Source organism: Canis lupus, chromosome 33 (assembly GCF_011100685.1).
Source record: "Canis lupus familiaris isolate Mischka breed German Shepherd chromosome 33, alternate assembly UU_Cfam_GSD_1.0, whole genome shotgun sequence".
In the NCBI taxonomy this organism is placed as follows: domain Eukaryota; kingdom Metazoa; phylum Chordata; class Mammalia; order Carnivora; family Canidae; genus Canis; species Canis lupus.
Genome location: NC_049254.1, coordinates 8,580,260 through 8,607,991, shown reverse-complemented (window position 1 = coordinate 8,607,991; position 27,732 = coordinate 8,580,260). Strand labels below are relative to the sequence as shown.

The 27,732-nt window shown below is 41.7% G+C and overlaps 2 long non-coding RNA genes across 6 annotated transcripts in view; one reads left to right on the top strand and one right to left on the bottom strand.

The window, feature by feature from the left end:
• LOC111093799 overlaps positions 1 to 18,700 on the bottom strand; it is a 52,713-nt gene extending 34,013 nt beyond the window's left edge. For 2 of the 5 annotated variants that reach the window (XR_005383041.1, XR_005383043.1), the window contains exons 1-5: positions 18,651 to 18,700; positions 8,647 to 8,751; positions 7,468 to 7,669; positions 6,517 to 6,674; positions 1,362 to 1,410 (exon numbers count right to left, since the gene is read on the bottom strand). This is a non-coding gene — a long non-coding RNA (uncharacterized LOC111093799). Of the gene's footprint in view, positions 1 to 1,361; positions 1,411 to 6,516; positions 6,675 to 6,949; positions 7,154 to 7,467; positions 7,670 to 8,646; positions 8,752 to 15,770; positions 15,951 to 18,650 lie in introns of all 5 variants that reach the window. The other 3 variants (XR_005383042.1, XR_005383045.1, XR_005383044.1) reach the window with 3 other exon arrangements.
• Positions 18,701 to 18,767: 67 nt separating this feature from the next.
• On the top strand, positions 18,768 to 26,248 carry LOC111093800. The gene is made up of 3 exons (XR_005383040.1): positions 18,768 to 18,949; positions 24,953 to 25,121; positions 25,204 to 26,248. It is a non-coding gene; the product is annotated as an uncharacterized LOC111093800 (long non-coding RNA).
• Positions 26,249 to 27,732: the final 1,484 nt, after the last annotated feature.

The window sequence follows — 27,732 nt, the reverse complement described above, 5'->3', positions numbered from 1 at the left end:
GGGTGGCTCAGGCGGGCTCCCTGCTCAACCGGAAGTCTGTTTCTCCCTCTCCCTCTGCCTCTCCCCATGTTGGTCTGTTTCTCCCTCTCTCAAATAAATAAATAAAATCTTTTTTAAAAATTCACCACTTGGTGCTTCACAAAGTGTGGGCCTCACACTCAGCAGCAGCAGCATCACCTAGGAACTGGTTAAAAAGGAAAATTCTGAGCCCTTTGCCACACCTACTAAATCAGAATCTTTAGAGGAGGGATTCGGGGATCTCCAGGTTATTTGGAGGCCCCCTGAAGTCCTTGAGGCACTGCTCACTAGCATTAGAGGGGTTATAAGCAAGAGGTGGGACTGCAGTCCAAGGGAACTCAAGCCAAAGGCAACTTTATGTCCCCAGTGACACCTGCCATCTTACCTGCAATACCTATTGCACCATGTTGGGTTTTCCTTCTTTGAAGGACCAGCCTCACCTGGACCAGGCTCATGTCACAGGAAGAATGATCATTTGTCAATGACTCACACCTGAACATCTGCATCAATGACAGGGCCATGATTCTCTCATTCTGTTACAAGAGTCCTTCTCCACACTGGGCACTGTGCTGCGTAAGCCACCCAGAGTCAACTTGCTGCTCTAGCTCTGAGTGGAGCGGAAGTGTGTTCATTCTGAATTATCCAGGGCCAAGGATTCACCCTATTCATTAGCAGATCATCCAATTGTAGGAACTTCTGAAAGTCCTCCTTCTTTTCCTGTTCCCTCTCTTTGGTCCTCTTTGCTATTGCCCAGAACCCGAGCGTGGAGAAACAGTGGAAATCACTTACAAATAAGATCCTTGGGATGCCTACAAAGGATTCCCCAAGAACAGAGAACAGAACAACTGGCAAAAATAGGATGTATTTTAATTATGGATTGAAATGCTCGTTTTCATAGATAAATAAACCTTAAGAAAGTTAAGGAGCCATCGGTTGGTTGGTATAATTATAATAAAATTCATTCTAATTTTTTATTTTGATCAGTTATATACTTTCACATAGTTTGAAGATACATGTAGTTATTTTACAAGACCTAACTTAAAAAATAGCTACCCCCTCCCCCCCAGAGGCAGCCTCTTTCATCTCCTTCAGAGGTTTCTTTTGGAATTTATCACTAAATAAGACACATATTTTGTAATTTTGTTGGCTCTTCAGTTATTGTCCTTGTCTATTGATTTTCTACCAGGGAATATTAGGCTTAGCTTTTTTTAACACTCATCCAAACACACACTTTTCCCATAACCACCTCCACCCCTGCATTCATTCAATAGAGTTGTAATTTAAATTTGGGTTAGATCAACAGTCATTGTTCGCACTATGGTGACTATGCACAGGCCACTCACCTCTGAGACATGCGGTCTACTTGATTCCTTTCCTGGACAAGTTTTTCTTCTTTTTGGAGTGGGGGGTGACCCAGAGCAGGGGGAGGAGATAGGAGAACAGTTAATAACTGCTGCTTTTTTCCCTATTTACTCATATACTCAGTTTTCTATTTACTCATCACAATTCAATCCCGAACTGTCCTCCAGATGTCTGAAATTCCCATCAACTTATTGTGAACACAGTGTCAGCCTATAATTTCATCTTCTTGATAAAATCCCCTTCTGATTTACTTACTTCTGGACATTAGTGCCTAGCTGTTGTCTACCACCAATGCCTGGCTATTAGGACCTCCCTTCATTCGTTCTGAAGCATCCTTTCTATTAACAATTTGAGTACTGAATTCCTCCTTTCTATTTTCCCTCTTTCTCTCTTTTTGGAACTCCTATTTATAAAGGATTAGACCCCATGATCTGGTCCTCCAATTTTGTTATATTTTCTCTTCTCTTTTCCAACTCTTTTCTGTTTAGCTCAACTTGTAGATTTCTTCAGTTTTATCTTCACGCTGTTCTGTTGAGGTTTTGGGGTGGGGGTTGCTTTGAGAGAGAGAGAGCGTACAAGTGTGCCCACACACATGAGTGAGGATGGGGTGGGGAAAGGGATAGAGAGAATCTTAAGAAGGCTCTACACCCAGCGCAGAGCCTGATTCAGGGTTCCATCTCACGACCCTGAGATTACAACCTGAGCTGAAATCAAGAGTCAGACGCTTAACTGACTGAGCCACCCTGGTGTCCCTGTTGAGCTTGTTAGGTCTGTAATCATATTTTTAATTTCTAAGTGTCCCTAATTGTTCTTTTTTAAAGCAACCTGTTCTTATTTCATGAGTGAAATACCAACTTATCTCTCTCTGAGAACATTAATAACGACTTTTTTGAATACTCTTTCCCCTGAAAAGTCTTTTCTTCCAGGTTGCTTTTTTCCTGTGTGTTTGTTTTGGTCTCTATGTTTTATGCTGAAATCTTAATCTAGCTATATGGTGACCTTGCTTGCCTACTCATATATGAGTTGGGTCCTAAAAGAGCTGGTAGGAAGTTCTGAGCTCATGGTTGGTATTTGACTACCGTGGGTTCACTGTACTTATTGATCTAGCTGGACAATTTCCTTGGAGATCCTCGTCCCCAAATATCAGTACTATTACTTCTTTTTGGTCTAGTAGAGCTCCTAGAGAAGGACCTTCCAGTCTCCTACCTAGAATATAGTTGCCTTCCTATCAACATTTGGAAGCTGAGTGTAAAAGAGGCCAGGGAGGGGGGGGAGTCCCAGTATTCAGGATATAATTTGCTTAATCCCTAAGTTTTCACCATCATACTCCTACCCTCAACTGTGTCTGACGAATCCTAGTGCAGGGACCCTCTGTTTTATACTCTCCAGGGATCATTTTCCTCAGACTTCCTCCATGTAGATTGGAATAGAAAACAATTCTGAATCTGTGGGTTGGAGGAGAGGATCTAACTGCTTTTTAAATAGACTAAATCAGTAATGTCCTCTTTTAACACTACCTCCCCTCTTCCAGAAGCACTTGTGTGCCAATTCCTCAAGCTTTTAGGGATTATATTCTATAAATCAGGTTACCAACTATCTGCTGGTGTAGGATTCAGCTTTCTTAAATATCCCAAATTGTGTTATTATTTCCTCTCTCATTTTCTTTATCCTTTTAGGTTTATACCTTTCTCAAAAAAAAAATCTACTTATTGTCATTTTATGAGGTTCTGAAGGAAGGAAAATAAATGTGTGTGCTCAATCCACCATCCTGATCCAAAAGTCACAGCAATAAAATTCATCATAGCTCTTCATGCAGTAAAGGTAAAATAGAATTTTAATGATTACCTAGGAAAATTAATCAACATTAAAAATGTTTTAAAAGATGAAGGAATTAATTAATACAACTGTTTTGAAAGAATGTTTGGCTAGCAGTATCTACAATAACTGAATATATCAAAAATCAGAAGTACTCTATTTCTAATACATATCCCAAAGAAATATGTACATATGTTTACCAAAAACAATATACAAGAAGTCCATAGTGGCACTATTTCATAGTGGCCAAAAACTGGAATCAACTCTCATGCTAATCAGCAGTGAAATGTATGATAAATTGTGGTATGTTCATGGAATACACACAATAAACACAATGAAATACTATAAAGTGAAAATGAGCAAGTTACTACTATATTCAGGAACACAAAATTAATACAGAGTAAGAAAAGGCATACACTAGAGAAGATATATTATAAAATTCTACTTCTATCAAGGTCAAAACTGACCCTGAAGAAGAGAGTAATGACTAGGAGTGGGTATGAGATAGGTATCTACAGAGCTAGTTCCATGAGTATGTTCCCACCGTAAAGAATAGTCAGTTATATGCTTACATTTGGGCCATTCTTCTGTTATACTTTAATTTTTAAAAGTTCCTTCAAAAAAATTTACCAAAGAAGGAGAAGAAGGGGGAGAAGGAAAAAGGGAAAGAAAGTCAAACCATCAAAGTAGATTCATTTGGTACCAAATTTTGACATAAGTGGTTTCTTGGGTTCAAATGCCAGCTTTCCCCCTTATTAGACTGTGACTTTGGTTTAAGCATTATTCAAATTCCTCTGTAAAATTAAAATGCAATCATTCATTCATCCAACAAAAATTTATTGAGCGCCTACTATTATAGGTACTTGGGATATAGTGATGAGCAAATTTTTACCATCTTAAAGCCAATATTCTCATGGGGAAAGAGAAAAAAAATGCCAGCTATATCTACCTCACAGAATTTCTGTGAATCGCAAGAGAAGTCATGGTAAGAGCCTTCTCCACGAAATAAGGTTTGTGGACCTGCAATAGGAGCACCACCTGTGAATTTGTTAAAACAGCAAGTCATGCCCCATTGCAGACCTACTCCATTAGTATCCTCGTCTTAGCAAGATCCCCAGGTAATTTATACACACATTAAAGTTTGAGAAGCACTGTTATAGTACTTTGTGAATCATAAAATGTTGTCAAATGTAGGCTATTATTACTAGTCATGCTCACCAGGAAATTGCCACAATCCTGCTCTGTAGATACATCCCTATTCCAGAAAATGAAGGTTATGAGGGTGACAAAAGCAAGTTTACTCCCATCTAAAAAGCTGTTTCCGGATATGTTGTTTTGGAGTGTTTCTTTCCTGTTAGGTCTTTAGGTCAGCCTCAGTTCTCTAGGTCAATAGCCCCCTACTAATGAAGATGTTATTGATGAATTTTATTGCCGGGTTTTTCAATTAGTTGAACACCATTTTCTGGTCATTCAACAGTGAGGCCAGGAAAAGTGCTTTGATACAGTAATAAAATGCTGAACAATGCAGACTTCAGATTTATGGAGTTTTATTGGCGTGTTGGTATGTCCCAGATTCATTTTGTGTCTTTCATCTCCTGGCTGGGGAAACGAGCAAAACTTTTTCCTGCTGGCTGTTTGGAGGATCTCTAATCAGACTTGTCCTGACAGTGCTTTTGTGAAGAGAGAGCCTGGGAAGCTACTGATTGTTTGGTAGGAGAGGATATTCTGGGAATAGAGACTAATCAACGCTTCAACAACTATCTTATAAGAGAAAAAATACTTTGTCCAGTTGTGCCTATAGTAGTGTTACTCAATATTTTTTTTTAGAGAGAGGAAGTGGGGAAAGGAGCAGAGGGAGAGAGGAGAGTGGGATTATCTTAAGCAGGCTCCATACTCATCACGAAGCCCAATGCAGGCCTTAATCTCACAACCCTGAGGTCATGACCTGAGCTGAAATCTAGAGTTGGATATTTAACCCATTGGGACTTGCAAGCCCCTCAAAACATGATGTTCATACAAATCACCCAGAAATCATATTAAAATGCAGTTGGGATTAACTAGATCTGAAGTGGAACCAAAAACTATTCATTTCTATTATGCTTCCAGATAATATTGATGCTACTGGTTCCCAGACTATACTCTGGGTAGTAAGATCCTATCCCACAATAATTCAAGAGGAACCAACAGTAATTTTGAACCACTAGGCTCCTCCCACATTCATAGCAAGGTCTTCTGAAGAAAGAACAATGCCCAGGAAACCCAAGTATGTTGACTAGGTAAATACTGGGTAAAAAGTTCGTGACTTTTCCATAAATGTCACAGAGTGTAACATCAATTCAGTTTCTCTCTGCTTCTTTTCTCCAACTTCCTACCATAGGGAGAGCTCTGAGGGCTGCAAAAGTTGTAATGGACTCCAAACTTACCCAACATTACATTTTCTAAGGGAAAGAACTGCTTTTTTGGTTTTGCCATCTTAGTGGTGAAAATGTATATGGCTTCATTAATAGTAAATAACTGCTACTCTCTAAGAGCCTTTTATGATGAAAAGGTCTTCTTTAGAAAACTCTGGACTTCCCAGAAGCACTTCATGAATGCCTACTTTGATAAATTCATGATTATTTTAAAGCAATTCAAAGACAAAAAACGTTTATTTTCAAACTCTTGAGACAAAAAGTGTATTTAAATAGAGGTTGTTGTTGATGATCTGTTCCTACAAGCAAGTAGAAAAAAGCCACAAGAGTGGCAAGGCAGTCTGACCAGGGCTTGTTTCCTTAACCACGGCCTTACACTACTTCTAATAATGCCTAACATTTCTTGAGTGTCTATTATGCACCAGGGACTGTGTTAAATCCATCGGATGGGTTTCCTCATTTAATACAACAACCTTCTTTCCCTATTTTATAGATGCAAAAGTAACAGTAAAGAGGTTAAGTAACTTGCCTGAGGGCACACAGTGGGGGGGGGGGGGGGGCCTGACAAAGCAGGAAGTGACTGGGTCCAGGCACTATGGGTCTCACAGATACTTTGGAGAAATCAACGAGCCTACCAAAACCAGAATATGTATCAAATCATCTCAGATTTGTTTTCTGACTTCCTCAGCTCATAATTAACCCCCAATTTATTCATTAGCTGCTTTGACTATGCTCATCCATTTACTATTTGGTAGCCACTAATTAACTGTAACTTGTGCAACCAGGAACTTCGGAGAAAGACTTTAATTTTCCTAAATTGACTTTCTATGTGAATTCTTAGGATTTTCTTATTTTAAAATAAAAATTGAGTAGATATGTTCATAGCATGATTGTAGCTGCTCCTCCTTACCATCATCATCATCATCCTCATTATCATCATTATCATCATTCCATGTGTTATCTGGTTTTTTATCTTATTTTGTTTTAATTTTTCTCATTGGTGTTGCCCTTAAAGTTGTAAGTTCCTTCTGGGCGGCAACCATGTCTTTTCACTTGAGAACATCAGTGCTACAGAATAAAAGACCAAAAGGAAAAAAACAAAAACAAAAAACCTGTTAGCGATGGTTGCTTCTGGGTTGATGGGATTATAATTTTCTTTTCTTTTCTGTGCTTTCCAAACATCCCACAAAGTGCTTACACTTAGGGAAAATTATTATTTTAAATCACTTAAAGCTTTCCTTGTCTAGGACACTATATGTTGATTTCTACAAAACATCTCATCAATACTAAAAAATATCTAGAGGTGACACCAGCAATAAACAGAAGTAAAATGGTCATGTTACCTCCAAGATAAGAGCTGTATATGTGATAGGACTAGTGAGAGGGAGCCTCTCCGATGGGGAGAAAGTAGAAGAGTTGGAGGCATTTTAGTGACTTCACCATTGTCCCCCCGAATCCACGCAGCTCAGGTATGTAACCTACAGAGTGCTTTCCACAGGTTCACAAAATAAAACCTCGCTGCATTCCACATGAGAGAAGGGCAGGCTCTAGGGTAAAAACAAGACTTGTCACCTGCCTCAGAACAAGTCCCAGAACTACATTTTCTAGGCAGTGCTTCTAAAATTTTGTCTGTGATGCTTTAAAGCATGCTGATCCAAAAGCTACTGAAAGGTCTGGCAAGGTCTTTTTCCTTCCATGTCAAGGAAGGAAAGGGAGCTAGAAAGGCTTAGGTTTTTTTTAACATGTGTTTATGTGGCATCGCTGATATTTTGGAATAAGTAGAAGCCATTGCTGTCTGCTTTCTAATGCTCTACTTATTGTTGTGCCCCTGACGTCATCAGTTGTGAGTGAGTAACATCACCTCAGCGTGCACTGTTTGAGTTGTCCTGTATTCATCACCCAAGTGCTGCTAATAGGTGGATGGTTGACTGAACGACAGACAAAATGTTGGAATCTCCTCCTATGCATGAGTCAGAGAGGAAGTTGCTACCATCTTCATGGTCCACTGAAGGCATTGCTGGAAGTACCAGGGGAGATCCCCAACTGTCCTTGTCAGAGCAACCCTGAAATGAAGATCAGCGTGGCTGTTTCAAGGGATTGGGCCAGGCCCCAAAGCAGAAATTACAGGTGACAGGTACGAAAGAGAAGGAGAGTTGGGGCATACGAATGAGGTTCCCTAAGGAATACTAAATGCTCCTGGGAGGTGGGATGGAGACACAATTTGACAGAAGTTCTTCCTTAATTCCTTCCGGAGATACAGGTTTCCCTCTGGGCCAGTATCCAAACAAGGTAGCTCAGTGAAACCTTGAAAGACAATCATTTAAAATCTGATATCAGGGGATCCCTGGGTGGCTCAGCGGTTTGGCACCTGCCTTCGGCCCGGGCTGTCATCCTGGAGTGCTGGGATCAAGTCCCACATCAGGCTCCCTGCATGGAGCCTGCTTCTCCCTCTGCCTGTGTCTCTACCTGTCTCTTTCTCTCTCTCTCTCTTTGTGTCTCTCATGAATGAATAAATAAAATCTTTAAAAAAAAACTGATATCATGATTCACAGACTAATTGACTGGGTTCAAATCCCACTTTTTTTCAAGATTTTGTTTATTCATGAGAGACACAGAGAGAGGCAGAGACATAGGAAGCATCCTGGTTTGGGTTCTGGATTTTTTGGAGGTGATTAATAGTATGTGAAATGTTTTAGGTTGTCAGACCTTCAACAATGAGTCCAAACAGTAGTGTACCGTGATAAAGCTATCCTGTCTTCTTAGTTAATGGCTTTCCAAACACATGGAGAGTCAGTTTAGGTAAAATACTGTGCAAGTTTCTATACATCAAGGAAAAAGTTACATGGAACAGAATTTAACAGGCAAATAAGAAGACATAATTCCGGTCTATCACAAAAGGGGACAGTGAACTTAACTTCCCTAGAACAAAAAAGCAGGAGGGTTTTTAAGGGCTGAGGGGGGCTAGTAGAAACAGTGCTGGAGGATGTTAGGGGAGTCTGGTCCATGACTGGGCCATCTGTGTTTGCTAATTGACACTTACCAGTTCAGGCTCCTTCCCTCCTACAGAAACTGGGAGACCTTGATGTTCTCTTTCTTGATGATAGCATTTCAAAGATGGCTTCTTAGATCCTTAAAACAGATGGTTCTGGGTCATAAAAGAGGCAAGAGTCAGGAAAAGATTTACATCTCAAATGGCCAAATGGAAAATTTACAATTATAAGTTTTCTGAAGTAAATATTTGCTCTAAGACAAGGGAGGTGAGTGACCCCTTGTCAGTAGGAACCCAGTTTAAAGTTTAGTCAAGCGGAGGGGGGAAAAGGCCATCTTGGTCATGTTCCTCACTTAGCAGGATCAGTCGATGTATCTGTGAAAGACAGAGCCATCTAAGGCATATTTTGTCTGATACCACCAGGATCCACCTGTCCCATACTAGTTCCCCACCCCCATCTGTAATAACCTGTCTCCTTTCTTACATGTCTGGACATTCCCACCATTTGAGTCATTCCTCTGAGTCAGAGAACAAAGGCGAGAGCACAGCTTGTAGAGGCCATTGTTACAGTGCTGGTGAGATTTGGGGGCCAGCAGTGAAAGACCTATCTGCACCTTGCTGTCAGGGCAAGGCCCTCAGCAAAATTTTGAGGTACACAAAGGCTCTCCCGACTGTTCCCCCCTACTGTGGCCCCTCCTTGCTGTTTCTGACAACTTGTGCTCCCAGAATCTCTCCTCCCCCCTTTTCTTTTTTCCTCCCAAGAAACTTGTTCTCGAGTCTCACACTAAAATGTCAAAAACTGGCTAAAAGCTGAGAGAAAGCCAGAGTGTTTGTAACCTAACTAAATCTTAAAGGGGAATTCCTGGTTCTGATCAATAGTGGGTCAGAATTGTAAAAGATCTCCCCCTTGATGCTGAAACTGCCCCTTTCCAGCAAATGGCTGCTGCACCGATGGGGACCCAGCCTGCCATGGACAAACCCCGGGTGGCCCTCGAGTGGCCCAGAGCCAGGCTCCTGAAGTGGGTGCCTGGAAATGGAAGTAGATGGGGATTCTGGAGGTGCTGGAGAAAGAATATGTCTAACCAAAGCAAGGTGAGGAAAACCAGTGCTTCCTACCTGCTGCTTTTACTAAAATGAGTGTTAGAGCGGAAAAATTTATGGAGCCCAAAAAAGGACCATGCTCTTCCACTTTATCCCTCAAGCAGTGTCTTGAGCCTTCCCTTCTATTTTATGAGAGGAAGTTTATCATACTCCAAACTAACTAAATGGCTTCCATACCTACTTCCTCCAACAATGCCTGCTTTGATATATGCCTCCAGGGCACAGCTAAGAGTTAATACATATAAGGCAAGAAAAGAGTGTCTGGTGTATAATGAATGCTGTATCCCTATCAGCTATTGCATTATTATTATTGTTGATGATGATAGGCCACGGTCTTGATTGTGAGTGATCTCCGGCAAAGCCAGAGTAGAAAAGTACCCCCGGTTATAGCTGCTAAGTCAGCACCATGAAACAGAGGAACTCAGTAAATTTCCACAAAGGAAGATATAATCATCCTGCTCTTTGCAAAGACTTAAGATAGTGAAATGGATGGTATTTTTTTAGGAATAGACTTCCCCAAGAATGCTGGTTTTGCAACGCTGTATTAGTGAAGCCAGAAGTCAACTGAACCTGTCTTTATTTGGGGTTACCTCTAGCCATACATGTGGGATCTGGATGGGGAAGGCTCCCAACTCTAGCGATATCTCCAAAGGTACCTCTTGTGCAAAATTCATCAATATAGCAAATATAAAGAAAAGCTCTGTGATATTTGAAGGATGGTGTGTCTTGACTCCTGTTAGCATCCTTGAAAGTGACCCCCTAGATTTATTACATAACACCAAGAATTAGCAACAGCAGTTCTGCTTCCTGGGGAAAGCCAGCTTCCAAAAATTGCAGTAGATCTGTTGGTATAGGGTAATTCAGAGCTAAACTGACCCAGCAGGGTGGATTTTTTTTTTTTTTTTTACTTAAAAGGGAACAATACAGTAAAGATAGTTTGTGTTTATGCCTGACCTAAATCTTTCACTTCCTCTCACAGAAGAGAAGCAGATGTTCAGTAGAGAGTTGGGGAGGGAATGGGGGAGATGAAGGAAACGAAATAACATTATGGTTCAAGTTATTCTTTTAAACATCAACCAGCTGTTCATTATCTAATGTAAGTGCTTAAAATTTCAACACAGAAGAATCTCTTCATCTTCATTCATACATTAATTCTTTATGCCCTACTTACTTCACCTTTCTTTTAAAGGCAGAAATGCAATAAAAGCAGAGTTAACAATTACACAAGCAACTTTTCAACATATGCTGCTGAGGCAACTAGATACCCACAAGGAAAAGGACTAATTTAGACACTTACTTCATGCCATACAAAAAATTAACTCCAAATGAATCATAGACCTAACATTCCTTACTAAAAGTAAAACTACACAACTTTTAGAGTGCCTGGGTGGATAGGCAGTTAAGTGTCTGATTCTTGAGCTCAGCTCAGCTCTTGATCGCAGTCATGAGTTTGAGCCCTGCATTGGACTCCAGCCTAGGCATGGAGCTTACTTAAAAAATAAAATAAAATAATAAAAATAAAAGTATACAATTCTTAGAAGAAAACATTGGAGAAAATCTTTGTGACCTGAGTTAGACAAAGATTTCCTAGAGATGATATCAAAAGCACTTCCCATAAAACAAAATATTGATTAATTAGACTTCATAAAAACTTAAGAGTTTTGCAGTTCACAAGACACCATTAAGAAAATAAAAAGACAAGCCACAAACTGGAAGACAATATTTGCAAATTATATATCTCATAAAAGACTTATGGCCAGAATATACAAAGAATGCTTATAATTCAATGATAAGAAAATGAACGACCCAATTTAAAAATAGAAAAAAGATTTGAATAAACGTTTCACTAAAAAAGATACGTGAATAGTCAATAAACACATGAAAAGATACATGTCATTTGTCACTAGGGAAATTCAAATTAAAGTTGTAATAACATAGCACCTCCCATCCACTAAAAGGACTGTGATTCAAAAGGCAGACAATAGCAAGTATTGGTGAGGACATGGAGAAACTAGAATGTTCACACATTGTTGGTGGAAATGTAAAATGGCATCCCTACCTTGGAAACAGTTGGGCAATTTCTTAAAAAGTTAACATTAATTAACCGTAAGGCTCGGCAATTCTACTCTTAGTTATCTACTCAAGAGAAGTAAAGACGTATATCTACAACAAAGACTAGTTCACGAACATTCGTGGCAGCATTAATCATAATAGTCAAAATCTGAAAACAATCCAAATGCCCATCAACTGGTGAATGAATAAACAAAACGTGGTATATCCATACAATGGAATGTTATTTAATAATAAAAAGAAATGAAAAACTGATGAATGCTACCAAATGGATGAACCTTGAAAACACTATGCTCAGTGAAAGAAGCAACTCACAAAGGCCAATAATGTATGATTCCATTTATATGTAATGTCCAGAATAGACAAATCTACAGGGGCAGAAAGTAGGTTAATGGTTGTCTGGTGCTGGGGGAGGGGATCCTTTGGGATGAGAAAATATTCTGAAATTGAGTTATGACGATAGCTGCACAACTCTATCAATTTACTAAAATCCATTGAATTGTACAGTTTAAATGGCTGATTTATATGGTAAATGATACCTCAATGGAGCTGTTAAAAAAGAATACACAAACCATAAAAACCAAAGTCTGCAAATATTGACACAGAAAATCAGATTAAAAGGAATAATTGAGGGGGTCCCTGGGTAGCACAGTCGGTTAAGCATTGGACTCTTGGTTTTGGCTCAGGTGGAGATTTCAGGGTCGCAAGATCGAGCCCCGTGTCAGGCTCCAAGCTCAGCACAGAGTCTGCCTACGACTGTCTCCCTCTCCCTCTCCCTGTGGCCCCCCCCCACTCATGCTCTTGCTCTCTCTCTCAAATAAATAAATAAATCTTAAAAAAGAATTGAGTTTTAAACTGATCTTCCTGACAGCAAAGGTAAAAGCAAAGAAAACCATAGAATATATAACTTTAATAAAATACATAACCTTATTCTCATTTTTTTTTAAGTAAGCAAGTAAATCTACTTTTGGAAAAGTCTTTTTTCCTCCAAAAATGATTTACAAGGTATAACTTTATATATATGGTAACAGTGTAATGCTTATTGAAGTGTCATCAGTTTTGTTAAAGATTTTATTTATTTATTCATGAGAGACACAAAGAGAGGGGCAGAGACACAGGCAGAGGGAAGAAGCAGGCTCCATGCGGGGGAGCCCAATGTGGGACTTGATCCCAGGACCTGGGAATCATGCCCTGAGCCGAAGGCAGATGCTCAACCACTGAGTCACCCAGGTGCCCCCTCATCAATTTTTTTTTAAGAAAAAAGAAAAACTCAAAGTGTTCCATACATGCCATTGCTTATAGAGAGCCTCAATAAGAGTTGAGGAATGTTATTAGGCCTTAGTTTGGGCACAGGACTTTCCATGTGGATCCAGAACATATACCACAGAACCAAGTTCAGGGAACTGCAACTCAACACAAACTGGTTGCTGAGAGAAGCTAAACGAATGAATGCTTAGCCTCCCTGTTTGGGTGTATTTCTCACACATCATTTTACTCGTTGGGGCTTTCACAGGTTTCTACCTAAGACAATCCAAATTTGAGTTTACTGGTGAGCTCATAATTTTCCTACCTGTTTTCTGTGGCTGATTGAAAGGAGAGTCTCATGCTCAGACTACAGATGTGTAGACACTGAGGAAATGAGAGTCTGATTTATGCTCTTGCTCAGTAGTGTGACCTTAACAGAGTGGGCAAAGGACAGCAATAGGTAAATAAGACTTTTCTCAAGAAGAGCAGCTTTGGATCTGTTCCCAAGGCACTAAAAAGTAGAGGAAAGCCCTGAACTTCTGTACGTACAGTACTTAAGAGATATCCTTGACCTGAAAGATTTTTAGGGGAGAAGCTGGGGAGGACCTGCCACTTATGAACTCCAATGCAGCTCCTCTGGAGTCATTAATTTGCACCAGCATTGAGTCCCCATGACTCCAATGGGTGCTGTTGGCCCCAACAACACACCACCACCCTAGAACACCTGAAGCATGACTACACTTAGCTATTCAATAGACCCGTGTAGCTCTACTTCATAGGAACACATTGTAAAACTGGCATACTTGACACCGAGCTTTTTCTCCCGATAAAATCCAAACATTCCTGCAGGATCATGTCATCAGCACATGAATACCTTTGGGGCAGCCCGGGTGGCTCAGCAGTTTAGCGCTGCCCTCAGCCCAGGGTGTGATCCTGGAGACCCTGGGATCGAGTCCCACGTCAGCCTCCCTGCATGGAGCCTGCTTCTCCCTCTGCCTGTGTCTCTGCCTGCCTCTCTCTTTAATGAATAAATTAATTAAATCTTTTTTTAAAAAAAAGTATACCTTTGTATTGGATATGTCAAGAGACATAGCATCTGGTTTATCTAAAAAAAGTGGATTCAAATTATCATAAATTAAAATTAAAACTGGGCACAGTCACATTTAATGCTACCTAAAATTGGGATTCATCTCAAGGAGCTCACTGTGTTTCACAACAGGAACTGTGATAGAGTCACTGGAGAAAAATAAAAGGCCTTGGAGTTCAATAGATCATACTATGTCATTCTAGATATATGTCATAAAAATCTCAAAATATTCTTAATCTCAACAACAACAACAAAACCCTGATTAAATAATGGACACAGGACTCAAAGAGGTAATTTTCCAAAGAAGATATACAAATGACCAATAAACACATGAAAAAATATTCAACATCATTAATCATTAGGGAAATGCATATCAGAACCACCTCACATGTAAGCTACTAATGAAAACACAAAAGGGGCGCCTGGGTGGCTCAGTCAATTAAGCATCTGCCTTTGGCTCAAGTCATGATCTCAAGGTCCTGGGATCAAGCCCTACATTCAGCTCCCTGCTCAGGGGGAAGTCTCTCTCTCTCTCTCTCTCTCTCTCTCTCTCTCTCTCTCTCTCCCCCCAGATAAATAAATAAATAAATAAAATCTTTAAAAAAAAAAATAACAAATGTTTGTGTAGATGCAGAGAAATTGAAATCCATGTTCACTCTTATGTAGGAATGTAATGCTGCAGTCTCTATGGAAAGTAGTATAGCAGGTCCTTAAAAATTAAAATTAGAGTTACCATATGATTCAACAATTCCACTTCTAGGTATATACCCAAATTCAAATTGAATTGAGAGTAGAAACTCCAACAGGTATTTGTACGTTCATGTTCACAGCAACATTAGTCACAGTAGGCAAAGACAGAAGCAATCCAAGTGTCCATCAGTAGATGAATAAAGTGTGGCAAAAAATAATAAATAAAATAAAATAAAATAAAATAAAATAAAATAAAATAAATTAAAAAAATAAAATAAAATAAAATAAAATAAATAAAATAAAATAAAAATAAAGTGTGGCACACACATGCAATGAAATATCAGTCAACCTTACATAGGAAGGGAATTGCAACACATGCTACAACATGGATGAACCTTGAGGACATTATGCTAAGTGAAATAAGGCAGCCACAAAAAGACAAACATTGCATGATTTCACTCATATGAGGTACCTAGGATAGTTAAAATTCATAAAGACAAAAAATAGAACCGTGGTGGCCAGGGGCCAGCCAGTAGGGAGAATGGGGAGTTGTTATTTAATGAGCATAGAGTTTCACTTTTGCAAGATGAAAAGGTTCTGGAGATTGGTTACACAACACTGTGAATATACCTAACACCACTGCACATTTCTCTTAAAAGTGGTTAAGATGGCAAATTTTATGTTATGTGTACCTTACCACAATTTAAAAATTCCTTTAATGTTCTTAATCAATTTCTCCAGTAGGTGAGTCATCTTGCCAGTTGTGGAACAGAGTCCAAAGGCTCCCTGATTCAAGCAGGATGTTAGACGTACTGAACCAAACCTGTGGTTTCATTAAGAAGAAAGCTGAATTTGAGCTGCCTTTTGGCAGCTGTTGCAGACCATATTTTGAGCCCTTCTTTCAGGGCCTTCACCACATCTTTCCCAGGCTTCCTAGTTGAGAAGTGAAGACAGAAACAGTAAGATGAAGATGAAAGCTCACCATTTCCCAAAATCTGGCTCTGTTTCCACTTGCCATATAATCTGGGCCTCCGTTTTTGAGAAGGCCAGAACCACGTCCGACAGTTATCACAGCCTCCCACACGCTGTATCGACCAGCTCGCCTCGTAGCAGGAAAAGTACCAGAGATATCGATGAACTGTCAGACTTTCAGCATTCATAACTAAATTAGGAACAGAAACTTAATGAGAGTGGTGGTGGCGGCCAAGGGAAGGCTGATATTCTGACAAAGGAAAGAAAGAAAGAACCTGAGAAAATGGAAGACAGAATGGGCCTGGAGAAAGCAGGTGAGGTGGAGGTGAGGGGTGAGGAGGCATGGGAAGAGACAGCCCCAGACAGAGACTAGGGGCTCCCACACCGCCTCCAGCTCAGGGCTCTCCAGACACAGTGTGCATGTGCACGCACACACACACACACACACACACACGCTCTTCCATGTGTCTGGAGAAAGTGAGGGGGGTGAGAAATGAGGATGTGCTCACATCCAACTGTCACTCTATGTCAACAGTTCCAGAGGCCTCAGAGGGGAATAGCTGACTTTCTTCCATGTCACAGTGAATGAGACACCACAGGGAAACATCCCGCATTCCCACTCGTGCCTGTGCCCTTTTATCTGCACCCACTGCAGCGATTGCATCCTCTCCTCCACCACAGTGACAGCAGAGTCTCTTCTCTCTTCTCCAATCACTCTGACCCACACTCTGGATCCCACCCCTTCTGCTTTCTGAAAGAACCATGTGTCCTCCATTATTCCTTCTCACCCCTATATCTTCATCCACTCCCCTCCCCTTAACATGCACATGCACTCTGATGTCACCTATTTAATTAAAAAAAAAACTCAAAATGCAAGAGAGAGAGAGAGAGAGAGAGAGATACACACAAAGGAATATTATTCAGCCATAAAAAAAAGAAGAAAATCCTAAAGAAGGAGGAGGAGCCAGGGGTTGGGGGGGCGGGGAGGAGGAGAAAATCCTGCCATTTGCTACCACATGGGTGAATCCCGAGGGCACTATGCCAAGTGAAATAAGTCACAGAGAGAAAAACAAATGCTGTATGATCTCATATACGTGTGGAATAAAAAATAAAAAATAAAAAAATAAAAAAAAAAACACCAAACTCCTAGAAAAAGAGACAGGGTTGGGTTTTGTCAAGGGTAAGGGGTAGAGGTAGGGGAAATGGGTGAAAGAGGTCAAAAAGACACAAACTTCCAGATCCAAGATAAATAAGCTGCGGGGAGATAATGTACAGTACGGTGCCTACGGTTAACGATACTGTATTATGTACTGGAAAGTGGCCGAGAGACTAGATCCTCCAAGTCCCCTTCACAAGAAAAACAAAACAAGACAGCAAGGTGAGGGATGTTGAGCCTACGGCAGTGATCGTCGGCAATACACACACTATCAGATCACTACACTGCGCATCGCAAGCCAATATGAGGCCATGTGTCGGTCGTATCACAATAAAACTGGAAGGAAAAGAAAACAAAACTCCTAGACCCTGCATCCCCTTTTCAGCCTGTCACTTCACAGCCAAGATTCATAGGATTTCAGTCCACACTGGTTTTCCTTCTCTCCTGGGCCAGGTGAGCTGGCCCTGCAGCTGGCCCCTTCAGTCCTCCTGCCCCCACAGCAGGAGACACATTTGAAATCATGGCCTTATGGGGCCACTGGGCAGCACCCGACCCTGTGGGCCAGATGAAACTCCTTAAAGCATCATCCTCCTGGATGTTCCTGGACGTCGTTCTGTCCTCCTTTTCCTGGTCCTCAGACTGAGCCCCCCCTCCAGCTAACAGCCCCCACGTCACCTCTTCATGTCTAATCCCACATTGTAGGACAGCGCTAACATCGAATAAACCTCTGGAAATACTTGATAGCGGGGTTCAAATAATGCAGTGGTTTTCCGCCCTGGCTCCCCCTTAAATTCAGCGGGAACCTTTACAGAGGTATCGATACCTGCCCCCCAACAACTCGTGATTCTGATTGAACGGGCCTTGGATGAGCCCCAGTTAACCGTATCTTCTAAGAGCTTCTCAGGTGCTCACCACTAACCCTGTCACCCCCAGGGGGGACTCTAAGGACAGGAAATTTGCAAAATGCATAACTATCATTTTAGAACTTAACCCTTTAGTTAGAGTTCAGGTGGAGCTTTAGAATTCTGAGGCAGTGAGTCTTAAGGGTCTCGTTGCAAGTTTACACTGAAGGTTGCTCACAAGTCGGCTCATCCATCGTCGCGCAGTCCCAGATTTCTCCTACCCTTGCTCAACCTGAAGCCCAAGAAACCCACGAAGTCACACATTTTGTCAGACGCACAAGTGGCCTGATGGCTGCAAACCTGGGAGGTTTTTCTCTCTCTCTCCCTTTTGAGTCTGCCAGGATTCTTGGGAGTGCCTTTGCCCCACCTTCCCCCGGGGTTTCCAAGTACCAACAGGCCCAGACCTTTCCAGAAGCTCTGGCCCTTCCTCTCCCTCCTGCCTTAAGGGTGCAGAGTCTGCTGTGTGCCTGTTAACTGTTTACCAGGGAAGCGTCTCTCACAGGGTTGGCGTGACCAGAGAGGCATATTCACACAGAGGCAGTTTTATTTGTTTCGTGTACTTTATTATTTGACTATAGTTGTGGTTTCTGGGGGTTCAGGGTGAAGAGGTGGGGAAGGAGTTGGTCAAAAGAGGACTGGAAGTGTAGAAACAAAACAACCAGAAAGAGCTGTGAGACCCAACCACACTGAGAAACAATTCCATCCACCTGGTCCCCCCAACCCCCCACCGGTTTCCTTCCAGATTTTGCTACAGCCATCCACCCACCCACTTCTTTATGTCAGACAGGGAGAGAGGTAATGATTCAAAACTGCGTCTTGAATTGGGACCAACCTGCTGTGTCCAGGTGGCTTGGACAGTCATCTTAGGAGCGAGGGGACGATGTCATAAAGGTCTGAAAAGTGACTGTAAAAGATTCTGGGAATGGCATGTTGCCAGGAAATTCAGGAGGTCTGGATGTTGCCCCCCACCCCCGATCCTTCTCAGCCAAAATACAAACAAACAAAAAAAAGCCTCCAAAATTCAATTCATGGAAGTTCAGTCCTGAACGCAAAACTCGAGGTCAGATTGTGTAGGGGGCTTCATACCGGGAAGGGCTTAAGGACCTACCATTTCTGCCACTGTTGATAAAGGTCAGACCCTACCTATTGACCATATTGGGCAGACGAGCCAAAGGAAGGGTAAAGGGGGGGCAGGGAGGCAGCACAACCCCATTTGCCAAGGGCAGCAAAGCACACCAGGGTGTGATGACGGCGCCACAGAAGGCACTGGTCCAGCATTTGCCAGAGGCAAGGGTTGCTGCGCTTGGATTCCAGCCCTAGTTTGTCCCCGTTCTCCCCCGTGAGAAAAGGGTAAAGTTGTCCACAGACTCAGGCTGCCTGAGGGGGGGGCACCTGGGGGGGCCCAGCTACAGCCACGGAGGCCCTAAGATGCCTTTTGGGCCAGAGTCAGGGACAGCAGCCACATAGATTGTTTTCCTACCTCCAGAGATCAATCGATCTATTCCATCTACATCTTACTTGTTCATTCCGATTCAACCTTTTAAGATAAAAATACACTTAAATACTAAAATATGAAGTTCACTGGCAAATTTTGAGGCTCTGTTAAGTACGCAGCTCAGGGATAGGTTTTCTGAAGGGCAATATTTACTATGAGGGGGAACTAAATTTGAGAGAAAGCTAAAGAGTGGAGTCATCTAGATAGGAAATATAAATCGGGAAAAAAATAGAAAAATCAGAACATTCTGGGACCCTCTGGAGGTCTTCCTTTCTCCCCAGTGATGACCATGGAGCCTCCTTCTTTGTATAGAACCAGACCTTCCCAGCACTGTCTGGGTACTCCCTGGCTTGACTCATTTTCACCCAAGGGTAGGGAGGGCAAAAGGAGAGTGAGGTATTTGTGGAGGTTCAGCCACACTTTTAAATGTGCCCAGCTCACATTCGGACCAGTGTGGGGTGTGGGTTTTATAGCCGGCTGCCTCTCCTCGGTGATTAATGGAGCTCCCCTGAGACCTCCTGCTCCCGGCTCCTCCTCTATCTGGGCTAAGAACCAATGGTTCTCAGGCTCCAGCTGAGAAGCTGGTACAAAGAAAGTTCCTATGTAGTCAAAGATGACAGGGTGATGAAGACCTGACACCCTGCTAACCGTGGACCCCCTGAGTTGTTTTCCGGGACCCAGACAGCCGTATGATGCCAACACCCTTACCAGATCCCTATGCTCTTGCTGGGCAAACAGGAAATTCAAATCTTACCCTCCCTGGGCTTGCTGTAGACCATGACCCACCCTCCGCAGCCTTCAAAGCTTTCTAAGTTACAACCTGACCCTGATTCTTCCCTGACTGACTTATGTCTGGGGTCCCTCTCTCCCACATAGCAGCTTTTTTGAACAGAATTCAAGACCCTCCGAGATCCAGCTCTTGCCTCTTTCCCCCATCTCATTTCCCACCACTCCCGGTCTCAAACTCTGCCTTTTGTTGGTATCTTTCTCTCTTTCCAATGTTTGACACCCCCACCTCCACCCCCCGCCCGGTGAACCCGTACTATCCAAAGGTGTGGTCAGTCCTGGAGTTTTCCTAAGCTAGAGCAAGGAGGGGCCAATTTTCCAATATGTGCATTGAAGCCATGAGGAAATGGCAGGTTCTCACTTACTATGTTGCCAGATGCAAGCAACTCACTCTAGGCCCCTCCAGATCGCACTTTTTTGTGGGAAATTAGCCATGCAACACCTATTTTGAAGCCATTGTGATTGGCCCTCTTCGGCCTAAAAGGAACATTATGGAGGAAGACTTCAGGCAGTGCTTTTCCTGAATGACCCCCACCCCAGGAGGGGAGGAAAGGCTGCCCTCCTCCCCCGGTTCCAGGGAGCAAAGGCGCACTCTCAGTGGAAGACAACTGCAGAGCATAGCGCATGGATCTGTGAAAGTCCTACACTAATAGTACCCCCTTTTTCTCAGGCTTTCCTCACCTCTTCTCCATCTCGCTGACACCATGTCTGCCAAGTTTAGTATTTCATGGTCACTGGGCCTGGATATAAGATTTAACAGAAAATAATCAAATTTGTTTGAATTTCCATTTCTTTAAATCTTTCTATTAAAATCACATATTTTTTTTCTTGATCCACTGAAGAAAATAGAGGTCTTTCTCTGGCAGACATTGCTGATGCATTTTCTATTAGGTAATATGTAAGCTTTATATTACAGATCCCATCACCAGTCACTTGGAAATTCCTCATCTTTGTCAAGTGCATCATATTTTATTCTAGAGTATGTATTATTACATTTGGCCTTTCCATCAGTCCCCACTACTCCAGATGTTTCTAAATTACAACCCAATCCTGTTACCTCTGTGATTTAGTTACTTTCCCTTTCAACCACACAAAGTCCAGGCTCCTTTGCATAGCACACATGGCTCTCCAAAATCTGCCCTTTGCTTCTCATTTCTTACCCTCCAGATTTCATACTGTTGCGGTTGACTGAAGATATAATACTTTCTTATACATTGATGCCTTCATATATTTTTCCCTCTCTGGGATTGCCCTTTTGATCTTTGTCTACTTGGTGACACTATTTGTCCCTTGAGAACCAGATCTAGTGTCTTCTGTTCCATGGAACTGTCCCTGGCCACCCAATGGCAGAATTGATTACTCTCTCCTCTGAGTCACAACTTCAATCCCCATATTTATTTCTACTATGGCACTTGTTGCACTGATTTGCAATAACTTCAGTAGGTCACCGGCTCCTCTAGTAAGCTGTGAATGCCACAGGAACAAGATACTCATCGTATTAATTTCTATATGCTCATTGCTTGCACAACAGCATTGCCGTCGATCTGTAAATTATTTTTTAGACTATTTTTTTTAAGATTTTATTTATTTACTCATGAGAGACAGAGAGAGAGGCAGAGACACAGGCAGAGGGAGAAGCAGGCTCCATGAAGGAGGCCGACATGGGACTCAATCCTGGGTCTCCAGGATCAGGCCCTGGGCCGAAGGCAGGCACTAAACCGCTGAGCCACCCAGGCTGCCCTGTAAATTATTTTTAAATAAATGAGTAAGAATGAATTGCACAGGGCCAGTAAGAAGAAAGAAGACTATTGGTCTGTTATTATAATTCCCATTTAACAGAAGAAGAAACTGGGCTAGAGGCTAGACCTACAAAACTGAAGGGACTTAAACCAAAAGCTTAGAATCTAATAGCTATACTAAAAACAGAGGCAACACAATACTAGGGAAGCTCAGAGAGATTAGTTTCCAATTGGGAGGATATGGGAACTGCCATTCTATAGATCCTTAAAGAGGAATAAGAATTAAACAGTAATGATGAGGGCCATATTCAAACTTTTCTGAGGGGCACCCGGCTGGCTGAGTCGGTAAGTGTCCGCCTTCAGCGGACACTCAGGTCATGATCCCAGCGTCCTGGGATGGAGCCCAGCGTCCAGCTCCCCACTCAGCAAGGAGTCTGCCTCTCTCTATGCTGCCCTCACCCCGCTGCTTATACTCTCCGTCTCTTTCTCTCTCTCTCTCTCTCAAGTGAATAAACAAATAAAATCTTGAGAACAATGGACCTTGAAAAAATTTTAAATAAAACTTTTCTGAAATGCAGGAGTAACAAATACAAATCAATGAAAATAAAGAGGAAAGCCTACTTCATAAGAAACAACATGAGCAAAGGCACAGAGCTGGGAGTCTTGAGGGAAGGTCATTGAGTTCACATGACTACAGTTAGTGGCAGTGTCGTGGGAAACGAGTCTGGAAGGTCAGGTCAAGTTCCATCAGGCAGATCCTTGACATTTTGACTCTGCAAAAGGGAGGCTTTGAGATCAGAAAATCATTTTCCTTTATAAAAAGCTCTTGATAAAAAATATATATATATTAGAACAACCAGAAATTGGAACTCCTCAGGCAGGATTGCCCATGTTTTACCACAATTTATGTTATTCAGCATGATCATCTACCTCACCTAGCTTCAAATGACATTCCACTCCTTCCAAAATCAACTCTACTCTAAGGAGCAAAAATTAACTCCCTTGAAGGCATTAAAAAAAAAAAAAAAATCAAAAGGCTCCAAAATAATGAAATTCCAAAAGCTTAACAAATGGCAATAATGTAGAAATACGCTTTCATTTTGAAGGAGATGGGCTGCATGTGGATATACAAATCCAGGTGTGTTTGTCAAAAAAGAAAATCAAAAAAAAAAAAAAAGCAAGAAAATCACATTACTCTAGAGTCAGTAATGGGGATGTTTAAAGCATGTACAGATCTGTGTGGGTAGGGAAGGTATATAGATGTCAGAGATGTGAAAACAAAGAGTAGAAAAATAACACATTGAGTGCCAGAGTTTTCATATCTCTCCATTGGCAACCACAGCCTCTTACTCTTCAGATAAAAGGGTGTCCCATTCAGTCACCAGCCAAAGCCAGAGTAATGATTTAACTTGCAGCATAATCATGAAGCACAACAGGGCCTGCCTCTTCCTTCACTACCTCCCCAGGCCAATTCTATTAAACTAAAAATAAAAAAATAAAAAAAAGAATTTCAATTATAATAAATACTATGGGGAAGAAGTAAACAACTTTCTAAAGTACCATATTTATTACTCTTACTATCCATATATGAGCTTCTCCCATGACAGAAAAAAGAAAAATATTTACTAATCTTTCAAGAATGGGGTGAAATTTAAATAATTGATGTGACTAAAAGCTACAGCTCCATAAGGGTCAACCCATGTTCAATGTTCTTTTGTTACAATTAATGAAATCAGCTGCAGAAAACTACAGCTCATACTTTAAATAGCACTTTATTACCAAATCTGTCTCATAACCACAACAGGGAACCAGCAAAATGGTCTTTGTTTTTTTAAACAATTTTGTTGCAGTGGTTGCTCAGCAAGGTTTTAGAATAGCCTTCAGGGAATCTCACTGGCAAGACCATCAACTCATGTGGATGATAGAGTCATAATTATTCAAATCGGGTTTTGTTTTAGTATCTCAAATGTTCTCTCTTTTTTGTGTGTGTGTGTAATAAATAATGTATTTCCTTCTCCTTTTTTTTGATACTCAGCAGTTTCTCCAGTTTCTTACCAAGATGATTTCCCTTTTCTGACCATCCTAACATAGACCTACATAGAACGATCCCAGAGACTTCGTAAAATGACTGTCCTTGTTTAAACAATGCCCAGACTCAGGACTTCTGAAATGCAAATTACAGGGCTGGCTGGTCAAGAAAAGAGGAGTTGGAGTGGGTGAGGAAGGCCTTGGCCACTACTTTCATCCCAATGAAAGTTCAGGAGCCAAAGTGTCTCGATTAGAGTCAAGACCAATGCTCAGGACCAATTTCTCAGATCAATAATAGCCCCCCATGCGACAGTGTGAAGGAAACAAAGCAAATGAGACAATACATACTAAAACTTAATTTGCAGAAAACACACAAATTTATGTCTGCATATTTTAAAGGACGTTGCCCTTTAGAGAGCGTTTGCCAGACACGCAAGCATGGTCACAGGAGCTCGGCCTTTTTAGGACAATGTCAAATAAGATATTTGCCCACACATGTTTTTGCCAAAGTACAGACAAGCAGGACAGGAATCCATCTACCAAGAGAAATGCCTCAGGTTGTTTGCTCTTGACAGGCTCAACTTTACCTACTCTTCCAAATGAGATTTGTTTTCCTTCTCAGTGTCACCCGGTAGATCTACCCTCCTGTCTGCCCTACTCTGGGAGAGCGCAGTCAGTCACCAAGAGTAACTCTAAGGCCCTTCTGAAAGGGTTTTCTCTCCAAGGAAAGTATACAATATAGTGGGTCTGTTGTCCACCTGCTGCTTTACATATGTATTACTCAACCCGTGCAAGTTATGGGTGATAACATTTTAAGGGGAGAACACGAAGGCTTGGTAGACCAGATGGCATGCTCCAAGTCAGACATCCAGAAAGGTCTCACCCTGCTGTGAATGGCTCCAATGCCACTGCCATTTAGCAGACAAGAGAGACTGTAAGACTATGTCTTACCCAAGTGATCCCTTAGCAAAATCCTTGAGTAATATTGTCTGGGCTTGGCAATAGCAGGTATTGGGGTACTGTACTCTAGAGGGACGAGGGGCAGGTCAGAGGTCTTCACCCACCCCATTTACATTTGAAATTCAGGGATGCTTGTGGGGAAAAGTAGCCCTGGATTATCCTGGGCTGGCAACACATAACCAGAGAAGCTCTTGAAAGAGTGGGACAAACGTGATTTCCAGGGATCGAACGCAATACCTCGAAGTTACCTTCCTTCTTGTATTGGGCACACTGTTCGAATTTTCCAAACCTCGAGGTAATTATGCCTTATTATTTAAAAAACAGTGCAATTTCTAATTGTCTCAGCCCCAGAAATGATGCAAAATTGCTCTTTTCAGTTTCAGGAAATCTTTTCTTCAAAAACAAACCACGGCGATCCACCACTCCTGGGACAGCTAACCCTCAGGTTTCTAAAATGTGCTGAGGCATTTCTGCAGTCTGCCACCGGGCCTGGGTGTGTAGCTCTCACCCTCAAAAGTCCCAAGATCAAAATAGTACCTGGAAAATGGATGCCTTAAAGGTCTCTCTGAAAATTCCATGTGTCTCAGCCATCTGGTGTAAGTTATTTATTATTCAATGAAAGTTCAGTGAAAGCCCTCAGCTACCACCATTCTCCACCCTACCACTAGACACCCCTAATTCCAGAGCTCATCCAGCAGAAAAGGCTACGGACATGGAAACCAAGCCTACCTTCTGGAGACCCGAACCAAACCTGGAGAACTGAACCAACCTTCGGAATTCAACTCACAGCAGAAAGCAGGTTAAGAGACAGCATTCCACATATCTGTCCACCCCTTCAGCCCCTGTGCATCTTTTATCTCTGCTCAGCCTCCATCCTATTTGTACAACCACACATCAAATATGTCCAAACTTTAGGTTGGCTGGGGTGAAAGTCTATAAAGCCAGGACATAAGTCATAGCAGGAGGGTGCAATGATGCAAGCTCAATGTTCTCCCCAGTGCGTCTGTGGTACTCCACAAACTCAGTTCAGTGGAATCTTCACCCCAGCAGAATTTAATAGTACATCTTCCAGCACACTCCTCATGCTTTTCTTCAGCCTGACTCCTTCTTGGGTGCCACCTATGCTTTCTGCTCGTGAGTGATTCCCACAAGATCAAACGGACATCCAGACATCAAAAATAGATAAGGTTTGGGACAGATGGTCCCAGTGTTTTGAACCCATTTTTATGGAACTGTTTTGGTCCATCAACAACCTCGGAATGCCAAGGACGTCTTCCAGAATGATCCCATTGTCCTTTCCTGCTCCAACAATCCAAGGAAAAAGAGTTTTCCTTCTTTGTGTATCAGAATCACCCCAAGAGATGGTTATGCATTCATCTTCCCAGGGTCCATCCCAAACCTACTGAACCAGAGTATCCAGGAGTAGAAATCAGGGCTGTCTGTTTTAACAAGCTTCCTTATTGATCCTAGTGAAAATGAAAATTTGAGAGAAATATCACTGCAACCTAAATTAGTAATATGAAAATTTGAAATCAGGGTGCCAAACACTTTCTTTACAACTTAGATCTTTCCTAGAATATATAACTGTCCTAAGAGAGGACAGTTTCCTTTCCAGAGAGCTCCAAGATTATACTTGGAGGCATTCAACGGGGAGTCCTACCCAGCCCCAAATCCTGGTCATAAGGAGATGAAGACACAAACTATTACCTCCCATCTCCCACCTTCCCTCATTCCTGACCAAGAGCTGACTGATCACAAATATGATTACTTTGTTAGTAAGAATCCTTTCCTACACTAGTGTTTGCTTTTTTATGATGAAAAGATGTGATGAGTTGGACAGAATATTTTTAGAGGATTTGTTGTCTTTGTTTTCCCATAGAAGGACTGTATCTCCACTTTAATGGTAAATACGTTGCACCCAAACACCTTTCACCTCAAGGACTAAGATCCTTGAGGTGAAAGTCCATAAAGTTAATAGGGCACTGAATACAACTAATAAATAGCTGACTAACAGCATGACCTGAGCACATAATGAGAGCTTTGACTTTACTCTGAGCCTCAATGGAGAGGAAGCTCAAAGTCAGTTAGCCACGAATGGGAAACTCATGTTCACTTTCGACATCTCCTATTTTCCCCTTTTTCACTTCCATAGTTGCAAGTTGAGTTTCTATACGCAAACAGCCCTGGGTAAGCCCAGCTGAAATAATGCCAACTAACCAGGTCACACAGATATAGAAGCATAGCGACTAATAGAAGGTTAGAACTTCAAGTGACCACACAAAATAGGATCATTAGCTTCTCATGAAAATGGGAGAATAGTTGATAGAAATTTTCCAAAATATCAAGAAAAGATAAATGTAAAACAGGTCTGTATAAACCATTAAAATGCTCAGGTTTATATACAATATAAACCTTTCCATTGATGCATTCAGCAAATGTTTGTTGAGCACCTACTGTATGGCAGGCACTGTGCTAGGCACTGAGGATTCAAAGATGAGTAAGAAACAGATTGGGCCTCAAAGAGCTGTGTTTCTAGTGAGTGGAGACAAATATGTGAATGCAGGTGTGCATAAGGAACTATGGGTGTTAGGCAGATGGTTGGACAGGTTACTACCAGGACAAAAGAGGGAATAGTCAACAGGTCTTTGGGAAGGCAGGAGATAGCCTGTATAGTCTTCAATCATTAGTAGGCATTCACTGACAGATAAAGCCACAAAAGGCTTTCAAGGCAGCATGAACAGAAGCTTTTAAAAAGCCATAAAATGCATGGCACATTTATAAAATATCAAATAATCTGGAACATCTGGAACACCACAGAGTGCAAGAAACAAGACCCTTAAAAATGATGACCCTGAAGAAGTAAGCAGGGGCCTCATGAAGAGCTCTGAGTAGCATGCCTGGGTACT